Below are 10,791 nucleotides of genomic sequence, written 5' to 3'. Positions count from 1 at the left end.
CCTTTGTCATTTTCTTTGTTCACTGTACCCGCAATTCCCCATCCAAACCCCATGCAATTATCAGAAATATTTTGATTTGACTTGGGGGGGAGGGAATAACGAAAACCACCATTTAAAGGTGTTTGTTTATATATACAGATCTATGGTCTTCAGCTTCAAAGTTCACTGATTATGTAGATGCTTTATGTTCTTCTATTTCTGATGGTTTTTACATTTTATATGTGTAGGTTTTCTGGTATCCTATTTTCCTGTAAATCCAAGGAAGTCCAAAAAGAAGTTAATGTATTAATGTAGTAGGCTGTTAGAGCACTGTTTGTAGAAATACTTCAAAATATGCTAATCCAATTTTAATCCTGCTCCTTGCCTTGTTGAAGGCAGAGCCTATGTTGTTTGTGTTTCAACAACTTGAAACATGTTCAGGCACTGGAGTGCTAAAGCAGGAGTAAAGCAGGTCTTGTTTGTCCTCATCCTTCTTGACTTAAACTGCAAAGCTGGTAACACTGCTCAGAATTCAGATTTCCAGTGGTCACGGAACATATATATGCTCTCATATGCTGTCTGTGCACCAAAGCTATAAGCATGGGGTTTCTTGAGAGAAAAACAAATACTTTTTTCTTTCTGTAGCCATGTGTGCTACTAATTTTGTTAGAATTTGAACTCCGTGCAGTGACTGTGTAGGTAGTAGGATTCTTCCCTTACAAAACTTAACGGTAACTTCTATTTAACTCCCATCCTGAGGTCAGTTTAGTAACAGGAAATCTTAGTGATACAGAAACAAAAAACTTGTATTTAATAATTGTTTGAAAATAATCTAGTTATTAATTAAAACAATTATACTTACAGGATGCTATTGTTTCTTTGGTATTAATGTACTTTCTTTTAATCAGATTATTCCTTTTTTAAGACGGTGTTTTTCAAGCTGATTGTCTTCAGTACTTCTACAGGAGCTCAGGCAGAAGTGTAAATGTTTCTCCAGGCCTTCCTAAAGCTGGTAGGAAAAAAAGTACTGTTCCATCCTAATGTATCTCTAATTTCCCTGATTGTCCAACAAGGACATTGTGCAGCCTAGCTACTTACTTGTGTAGAAGAGGTGTAACTTGATGGTATGCCTGGGAAACTGACCTGAGCAGTTAGTCAAAAGGCTGGAAATAGGAAGCAGAGGACAAAAGGGACTAAGGCTCTTAGTCATGCCACGTGCTTGTGAACAGCTTTACAGCAGCAGTGTGCTGAAGATTTGGGCTTGCAGCTGGGTAGGTCCAGTTTGAGAAAAGTTGTACAGGGAATAAAAATGAAAAGTTCTCAATATGTACTGTGTAAGAAAAGAAGGCCAGAATTTCCACAGCTATAGTAAATATTAAGTACTTGAATTTTATTTGTATACTGTATCACCTTTTGATGTAAAAACACTTTTCCCTCCAGTGGTCAACTATTGTACACAGTTACTTTTATTTTATACAGTAATTCAGAAATAACTGGTAGTACACTGGTTAGCTGAATTGATAGTGCTGTATGTCCTTTGGTCTTGCAAAACAAAAAAATCCAGGTAATGTGATACAGCTGAATTAGTATGTCTAAAACTCTGAGTTAAGGGCATCTTTTCAGATTACATTTCTATGCTTCTTGCTAGGGGATAAGACTATGAATGTAGTAGCACTGGTGTTTCTGAAGAATGCTGTTATTTACTCAGCTTGTTTCAGTGTGTGTTCTATTTTGGAAGGGAGGGTTGATTTTTTTTTTTTCTTGTTAGTGGTTAGTTGTTTTTTTTTGTTGTTGTTGTTTTTTTTTGGGGGGGGGGGAGGGGGCTTGGACCTGTGGTGCTCACAGCAATCCTTTTCATATGTTTTGTGTATATGCCTTGAATGAAAGTTTGCACTTCCATATACCCATGAAATAATCCTCTAAGAATTATCAATTTACTGGCACTTAACGCACAGTGTGTTAAGGTAAGCTTCTGTAAAGTGCTATTAACAATTACATAGAAACATGGTTTTGTCAGTTGATACATTATAATTTTGTGCAATACTGTATGTAGAGTTCTCAGTTACAACAATAAATATTGCCTGCTGGTAAACATGAAAGATTCCTATCTTGAAATTCCGTTTAGAGTTACAACGAGGATGGGGCAGAGGGAATGGGAGGGATTTATGTTTGAATGCCTTTACAAACTAGATACAATGCTATTGTTGCCTGAATTAATAACTCTTAGAAATACTATCAAATTTTGGAAAAAATGCTAGAGATTACTGATTACATGCTCTTTGTCTTTGTCTGTATTGACTGGCCATACAGCAAGCAGTTTGTCCTGCTTTCATTTTTATTACCACTTGCAAAATATGCTGCTTTGACAAGGAAAGCTAAAATGCAAATATTTAGCACAGTTCCCCAGGCATTTGGGTTTGAGCAGCATTTGAATTTAAATTTTTTAAAGCAGTAGCTGTCATGTTTCTTAAAGAGAGATACAATAAGGGAAGTCTATCTGCTGACTTGAAGCAAGCTCTTTCCCCTCATCTTTTACAGCCCTTTTCAGTGGGTCATTTCTTAACCTGCGTGTGTCTTAACTGGTAGTAGAGCTCCACAAGACCCTCAAACTGTGGAACCCGCTGTCCTAGACCAGGGCTATCTAGCTTTTCCATAAACTCAACCCAAATTCCTAGTTCATGGGAACAGACACCTGCTGCCACAGGATGGCAGCAAGCTCACAGTCCACTCATTTCAAAATGAGAACCGGTCTCATGTTCTGTTTCCTGTTTTATTTCATGAATACCAGAGTGCTTTTGCTTATGCTGTTCGAAACTGTTGTGTTGTTTGCCCTTCCTTGTGTTCTGTTCCATGCTTTCTGCCTCTTTCTGAAGGATGGCAGATGGCCACAGAGATGCAGAATGCGACATCACTTTAAGACCTCCTAATGCAAAGAGTAACAAAATGCAAAGCATAGCTTGCTTGCCAGGTTTTGCTATTGAAACATTGGATTTTTCAGTGTTTTCCCCCTTACTAGTAGTGTGCCAATGTACTTCATTTATGTTTTATCTAACTCTGACTTACTGCAAATGCATTCTGATTGTTAATGTTATCCTCCAGGGTAACAAGTTTGTTGCTAATATGGTATGGTCCAGCAGGACAAAGAATCTCATGAAACATAGTCTCTGTTCACAGCAGAAATACTCTCATCCCCTACACCTTACTTACCTATGGTTTTACTGACTACATAGTGATTTTGCTGCATTTTAATGAAGAATTCCTTCCATAGCTTACTGCAACTAAATCTAGATAGCAGGAAGAAGTTCCCCTTAATAGGCTAATGAAATGAGAGAGCCTCTGAAAACTTGAAATAACTCGAAAAGTAGAATTCACAGAGATTTCTAGCCAACCACTTCCTTTTTCATCCACAGTCTTTGATTTGTTCATGGTGAGTCATTCACACATTCACATAGACCTTTCATTCCTAAGCACGGTATGCCTTCTGATTCAATGCTAAATAGTTGTACAGGGTAGCAAAATTGTACTTAAATTAGATTGTTTTGCTGTTAATTGCACTCTTTCCTTCTTTGCACTTGTTTCACATCAGAAGCTTAAATACAAGCAAGTATTCAATAAGGAGAAAAGGCAAGATTAATGCTGTGGGATGTTACAAAGAACACAGGTAGTAGGGAATAGGAAATAGTCCCTCCTGTCAACCTCCATTTTCATAAGAAATTTACAGTATGTGATCCTCCTGTTTGCAAATTAGATTTGGTTTAAGTGTACAGAAAAAGTTGATTTTTCTAGTGAATATCTAATGAAACAGTCCACCCTCAAAAAATAAATAGAAAATCCAATACTTGGGTGCAAATAGTGATAATGTAAATCTGATGTTTGGAAGCTTTGTTTAGAAATCATACTGCTTCTCCTTGAGATACATCTTCTCAATTTCTGCCTTTACTATTCAAGCTATGAACTAAGATTCAAGCAGATTAGTGAAACAAGTGCTTGAATCTAAGCTAGTGAAGCTGAGTTTATGTTAACTTGTTGCATTGTGCATTTCACTACTTTAAGAGAGGAACCTATTTTCTTTTGCTGAAACATGCAGAAACCATAGCACAGTGGTAGCTATAAAATGAGTGTATGTTATTCAAACTACACTATTAAGATGAGCTCGAGATCACCTGCTTATGTCCTAGGGAACCTCAACTACCTGCTGCAAGGTTATTGTAAGTTGCCTCCCACAATATTCTTTTCATGAATAATGTGTTTTCTACAATTAGTTTAGAATTTCAGAATGCTCGTGCAATCCACAAATCCAAAGGCTGTTAGACATTTAACAAGGATCTTCACCATTCTCATCTTACAGGCATTGCCCGTGACAGAACTGTAAAGCAGTTACGCTGCACTCAGAACAACTGTCATGAGTTCCAGGTTTGGGTCCTGACAAAGAAAGCTATTCACATTAAATCTGTATATGTGCCATCCTTTGTCTTAATGAAATCAGTGCAGCCAGGGCTGTCGTAAAACTGGTTAGAACAGCCTTGTATTATAATTAGGCTCATGTGTCTCAATAAAGAGGTTCTGCATGCACGCAACTCTAAAAGCAGAGCCCTTGGTTCATTATTAATTTGAAAAATATTTCCTGGAAAATAGTACTCCAGTGGGAATCTGCCTGAGCTGAGTTTCAAACAGAGAAGGTTTTGGTGCGTTGCAAAGGCGGGGGCTTTGTTCCTGTCTGCTGACACCTCTGCCCCTGCTAGCTCAAGAGACCTGCCTGCACCGTCACCTGCTGCATGACGAACACCTACCATGGCTCACAGCGCTTCTAACTCGCCAAAGCGGCCTCTGGGGCAGGAGGTGGGAGGAGAGTGAAAGCAGGCAGCAAAAGAGAACTTTTTCACCCCAGGTGAAATATTTAGTAAAACTTGGCCAAATAGAAATTAAACACCACCAGCAGGCCAAGGCCCTGCCTGTGGCAGCCATCTTCCCCCGGCCGCCATCTTCCCCCCTGCAGTGCCTCAGCACGCCCTGCCGCTCCCTGCCCTGAGCCTCTCAGAGGGTGGGGAGGCCGAGCTGTGGCCTCCATGGTGGAGGGAAAAAAATATTAAAAAAATAAAATAAAAAGTCATGCAGAAACAGAGAGAAAAAAAAAATAAAATTACTCTCTTAACTCCCATCAACGAGCAATGTTTGGCCATGTTCTGGGAAGCAGGGCCTCAATACGCATAGCGATTGTTTGGGCGAACAGATGTCTTCACAATGAGAGCTCCCACTCCCCACTCCCCCTTCTTTCCCACCCCGACTGCTGAGTGTGACATCGCATGGCACGGAATATCCCTTTGGCTGGGTTAGGTCAGCCGCCCTGGTGTTGTTCCTTCCTCACCTCATGCCCACCCTCATCCTGCTGGCTCTGGGGGGCAGTCCCGGGGCTGTGCCAGCACTGCTCAGCAGCAGACACAACGCTGGTGTGATACCAATGCTGTTCTAGCTACAAGTGCTGCTGCAGGGCAGGTTAACTCCATCCCAGCCAGACCCAGTACAGATGCATAATACAGAAATACCAGTGTTAATTCAGAGGATGCTGAGAAATGTTGAATTGAGTCCCTCTTGGGCGTTTGTATTTTTCCTATTCATCTTTTCCCCTTCTAAACCTATCATTTTCACATCTTTTAATTAAAATATCTTTCCTTTTTTTCAGCATAGTGAGGCCACAATGGATCAAACTGGGAATGATATACTGCCAGAAGATCCTGAGCAGAAGAAAGAGTCTTTTTCTTTTGGTTGTAAAGTAAGAGCTGTAGCAGTATAAAACCAATTGGAGGCTTTCTGTGTCTACTTCCTTATATATTCAATGTGGGTGGGGTTTGTTTTGTTTTGTTTTTCCAAAAACAATTGCCTAGGTACCTCTACAGTACCAAATTATTATTTATTCAAAATGCTCTTTGGTATGTATAGTGGAACTGTCAGAGTGAGGAGGTATGCCAGGCTTTAATGGAATGATGCCTAGCAAGAAAATACAGAGGAACTTTTTTTGAGTCACAAGTACAATTGCATTTAATTTTTGTAGCAGAAAAAAGAATTGGTAACAGAATTTGTAGCAGTTTATCATTTCAAGTTCAGTATTTATAAGCATAGCATTTCAATTACTATCATTTGCTCCTATTCTGAAGATATATATCTATATTTGTCTTATGTTCATGCAGTAAATCAACAAGATCATTTTTTTTTGTTTCTCAGTGGTTGTATATCAGAATGCTTGATCAGAACATCAGTAAGTGCCAGATATCAGATTCCACTTTGGATTTTAGATTGTGTGTTCCTTAATACTCAGTTACCTTAATGGAAGCAGCTCACTTGATTTCTTCTGTAAATGTTGAGTGCTATTTGAATAAAACAGAAGGACATTGCAATCTTAACAGCAGGCATTCTGTCTGAAGTAGTTTTTATTCTAAGCAATGCTACTTACATCTACACAGAAATTGTCAGTTTCTGTGAGTTTTCAGTAAAATAAAATGACTTCTAATGCATAATATTTGGATCCAGTACATAATAGTATATGACAGCAAATAAACAGCACATTCTTTTTCTGATTTGGTGCATCGTCTTAGTAGCTTTCTGGTAAGAAATTCACTGGCACTGAGTGCTGGACATAGGCTAAGTAGAGGGATACAAAATGTTACAGCTTCTCTACATTCATTTTCTCACTTTTAGTGATCTGTTTTATACACATAGCCTGTGTAGTGCAATGCATTGTTCAGGTCAAATGACATTTTAAAAATAGTTTTGGACAATTTTGTTAATCAAGGCATGAAGTGGAAAAATTAGAGATGACTTTTCATGGAGTTGTTGTCATCTACAGTCTGTTATAAACATTATAAAAGAAACACCTATATATATTGATACAGATCCAGTCCAAAGGGAATGGTCGTCATTGTGGAGTGTCGGGAACACAGCTCATTACATCTTACATCATCATTTTGCTTCTATCTTCATCTCTAGCCCTTGAATACTGTTTTATCCTATGTTTGTAATGCAAGATTTTTGTGACAAGCATGACCTGTTTGCATGGTATGAAGATTAATGTCTACCAAAACATGACTTTTATCAAAACTGGTATTCTTTTAAGAAATGAAAGTAATAACAATAATAATATTAACAAAATAAAACTTCCTATTAATCCACAGAATTTATCTTCATAGCCATTAATGAGAAAAAAATCCTTTTTTTTTCTTTTTTTTTTTTTTTCAGGTGTCAGAATTGCTGTTATCCCTCAGAAATATTAAAAATGAGCAGGAAAAGTATCAATGGCTTTTGGAACAAATGCACATCTCTCTCTTTCATGCCATACAGTCAGCTGCAAGATCTAATAACTGGGATGCTGCAGCACATAACAAATGCAGTTTTCTTTGTCGTGATTTTGTTAGTAACGTTTATTCACAAACAGATTTTGTAAAGAAAAATGCTGACTCACCAAGAACAGAAATGACAGTCCCAGCCAGTTTCATATCTGAAGATGTCAAACAGCTACTTAAATCAAAGCCAAAAATATCTGTTGCTGGAGGACACAAAAAATATGATGTTTGTGACCCACCGCAAAAACTTATTTTACCTTATGTGTTTTTGATCAAAAGTTGCCTACCAATGCCAGTTTCTTTGATCCAAGACAAATGTTTCAGCGGGGAGATATTATGCAAGATACAATATTTCAGGAAAGAGAAAAGGCTCCAGCCAACATTTGAGACTTCTGCCATTTCAAAATTACACAGTTCTGATGGTGAGTAGTCTCTTATGATACTTATTTATGTATGGCTCCAAATAGCACAAATGGGATTAGCTAGGAACAACAGGGAAAAAGAAGAAAAAAAAAAAAGGTAAAAAGAAAAATAACTGAGACTGAATTCCAAGATAGAGCTCCTGAATATTAGAACGCAGGTATTAAACTCTGAACTAATTTCCAAATAATAGAAGCATGAGTATATGGGACATGGAAAGAATGTTTGTCAAAGCAAAAGCAGACGGTCTGCAGTATTTATTTTTCCAGAAGAGTCTGTAACAAATATCAAAAAGTTCTACAAAATTATGACAGGCTTTTGGGAATTCTCACCAACTGAGGCCCTTGTGCACTTTTGAGCATTCTGTCAGTGTTGTACGCAGAGGCAGTTAATCCTTGAAAGCTTTGTAGTTGCTCATGGCATTGAATTCAGTGGGAACCTTGGCTTGGATTTGTGTGAGAGCTGGGTTCATGTAAACAATTTTCACATCTAAACAAAGCAGTAGATTCTCCTAATCAACAGCTTCAATAGCTCTTGAATGATTTATTATTATTACCATTATTATTTTAACTCTACAACTGCTCTGAAGTATATTATCAGGCTTTGTTATGGATCTGCTGCACCTAATGACTTGCAGATACTGTGACCATTCTGCCTGGAGAGTCCACCACACCTGAGTATCTTTGCTACCATTCAAGACGCAGAGTGCAAAATCTGTGGCAAAGCAACACTGTCCGTATTCCTACCCCCCACACACACTGGACCTGAGGACTGCCATAGCAGACACTTTTTCTTTACAGACCTCAAGAAGCAGACAAGTGTTCAAGCAGCTAGTTTCAATTGGTTCTCATGCTTATCTGCCAAGGTTCCTCATAGGCCAACAGTGGAAAAAAAAAAATATGCCTAGATGGCCAAAGACATTTTAATATGGAAACAGGATAAAACAAGGTGAATTGAGATCTGTTTTTTTACTTCAACTTGCAGGTGCAACATAGGTGGCATCAGTACACATATGTCTTCCCTGATTTGTCAGCAGCTCACACCTGTGAGAGCGTGCAGCTGCTAAGTGTTGACATCTAGTCATTTTTTTGGCCTAGCGAATGTAACTGGTGTGACATGAGTGCCAAGCAGTGATGATATGGGAAGTATTTTTCCTCCTGACATGGTAATCAGTAAGAATCTCTCCACACATCTAAGTGGAAGCAGGACTAGGTTTACGTGTCTAATTTTGTTTTGTTTCAAAACAACAACAATAACAAACAATATACGCATTTATCAGTGTGGATACCTCACTGCAGATCTGGGTCCCGAACGTCAGGTTAGATTATAGCATACAGAGGTCAGTGTTCTGCCTTGTTATGGTGTATTTCTAATTATTTGAGATGAAAGGTTGTATTACATATATAGTAACATAATGCACACCTTATTGCCAGTGTCAGAAATCCCATATGTGATCTACCCTAATCTGAGGGAACTGCAGTGGAAATTGTATAAAGGCATGGCGAAGAGGAAGAAGCCTTTCCAAATACTTTGGAGAGAAGCAAATTACAGAACTTTCACCATACTAGAGGAAAAACCTGAGAAGACAGACTACATCCTCCCTTTGATTTTTAAGGATTCAATAATTTTCTCAGTTTATCCTGCATATCCTGCTTTACGCCTTGAATTTAAGTGGATATGACTGCAGTTCAGCAGAAAAGGAAATAAAGCTGCAAGTACCTTAGGCAATTAAAAAGTTATCGTTATTTTTAATTATTCTTCTGACTACAGTAGTGGCTTGAATTTGAGCCTGGAGCATGACTTCCTCACGCTATACAAACACAGCATAATAAAATGACTCCCGGAGATCTTTTGGCTTCTCAGTGTGGAGCGGCTGAAGGGAAACATAAGCCTTCAGGCAAAGTTCACATATTTCTCCATCTCTCCAGGAATATAATAAGTTGCTGTTTATATAACAAATGTTATGTCTTTTTCTGTTACATGTAATTCTCAGTCTAGGGAGCTTGGCTCAGTTAACTGCTACCCAAGATACCCCCAAATCAGATGTTATGTTCTAGGACAAGTCTGTCCCTCCTTTACTCATCTCTCTGCCTTTTATACCCCCCCACCCTTTTTTTTTTTTCTCTTCTTATTTGTCACTTCCCTATTTCTCCATTATTTTTTTTCCTACCTTCTCCTCAAACAATGCCTTGGTTCTTTTTTAATCACCCTTTTTCTCTGTCACTTCTTGTCAGTCGCAAATTGATCTTTGCATGCAGATGCCCAGGGTACAGCCTCTGTTTCAGTTCGCTTTGCTTCAGGAGTGAATTTCCCATATGTATTCCTCTCCCTTCTCCCATTTCCCTTTGGCACCTCAGGCTCTCCTGTTTTGTGAGAGTATTCCCTCCACCCTAATTACAAAGGGGATCACTCTGCCAGACCCACAACCACTGGGTCCAAGTGTCTGCAAGACCTTTTGCTTGCCTGGTTGGCACTGCTCATCTCTTAGTCCAGTTGTGTTGCCTTTCCAGGAAGACTCCTCTCTTTCCCGGTGTCCAGAGCAGCCGCAGTTGTTCTCTTCAAGCTTCTCAGGGACTTCCACTGATGGGAGCTGCCTAACTGCACTCTTTTTCTGCCTTCATCATGCAAGGAAGTTGTTCCCTGGAGATGCACGTGACTATGAAACACAGAAGATTGAGGCAGATATTTCTTCATTGGTGAGATAAAGCATGTGCAGTCCTCATGCACCAGATGGTGTTTATGGAGATACCTAAAGAAAGAGGGCTGAAGTTGCCTTAGCTACTAGTCATTCTCATGGAAAGCCCACTGGGTGAAAACTAGCTAAGGATTTATTCTAAAGCTGTAAATTGTTTTCCTTATATGTGTAAGGGTCATGGGAAACAGCTGAGTGAAAACTTCAACTGGATTCTACTTTGCACAGCTTTTATTATATCCCCACCCAGAGGCTGGCATCTAGGTGGGGAAGCACTACTTTGTGTCTCTTTTTTTGAAGATCTGATCTGAAACCTATCAAAGTTAATGAAAACCCGCAGGCTTCGGTGAGCTTCGGATTGGGACT

General features: G+C 39.0%; 1 long non-coding RNA gene across 1 annotated transcript; it reads left to right on the top strand.

The window, feature by feature from the left end:
- Positions 1-5,173: 5,173 nt before the first annotated feature.
- On the top strand, positions 5,174-7,332 carry LOC140000835 (uncharacterized). Its single transcript, XR_011806078.1, has 3 exons — positions 5,174-5,313; positions 5,660-5,749; positions 7,210-7,332. It is a non-coding gene; the product is annotated as an uncharacterized lncRNA (long non-coding RNA).
- The last annotated feature ends 3,459 nt before the right edge of the window (positions 7,333-10,791 follow it).

The sequence above is a fragment of the Anas platyrhynchos genome, chromosome Z, assembly GCF_047663525.1.
Source record: "Anas platyrhynchos isolate ZD024472 breed Pekin duck chromosome Z, IASCAAS_PekinDuck_T2T, whole genome shotgun sequence".
Lineage (NCBI taxonomy): Eukaryota > Metazoa > Chordata > Aves > Anseriformes > Anatidae > Anas > Anas platyrhynchos.
Note: the sequence above shows the minus strand (reverse complement) of the source record. Positions and strands in the feature narration are given on the sequence as shown.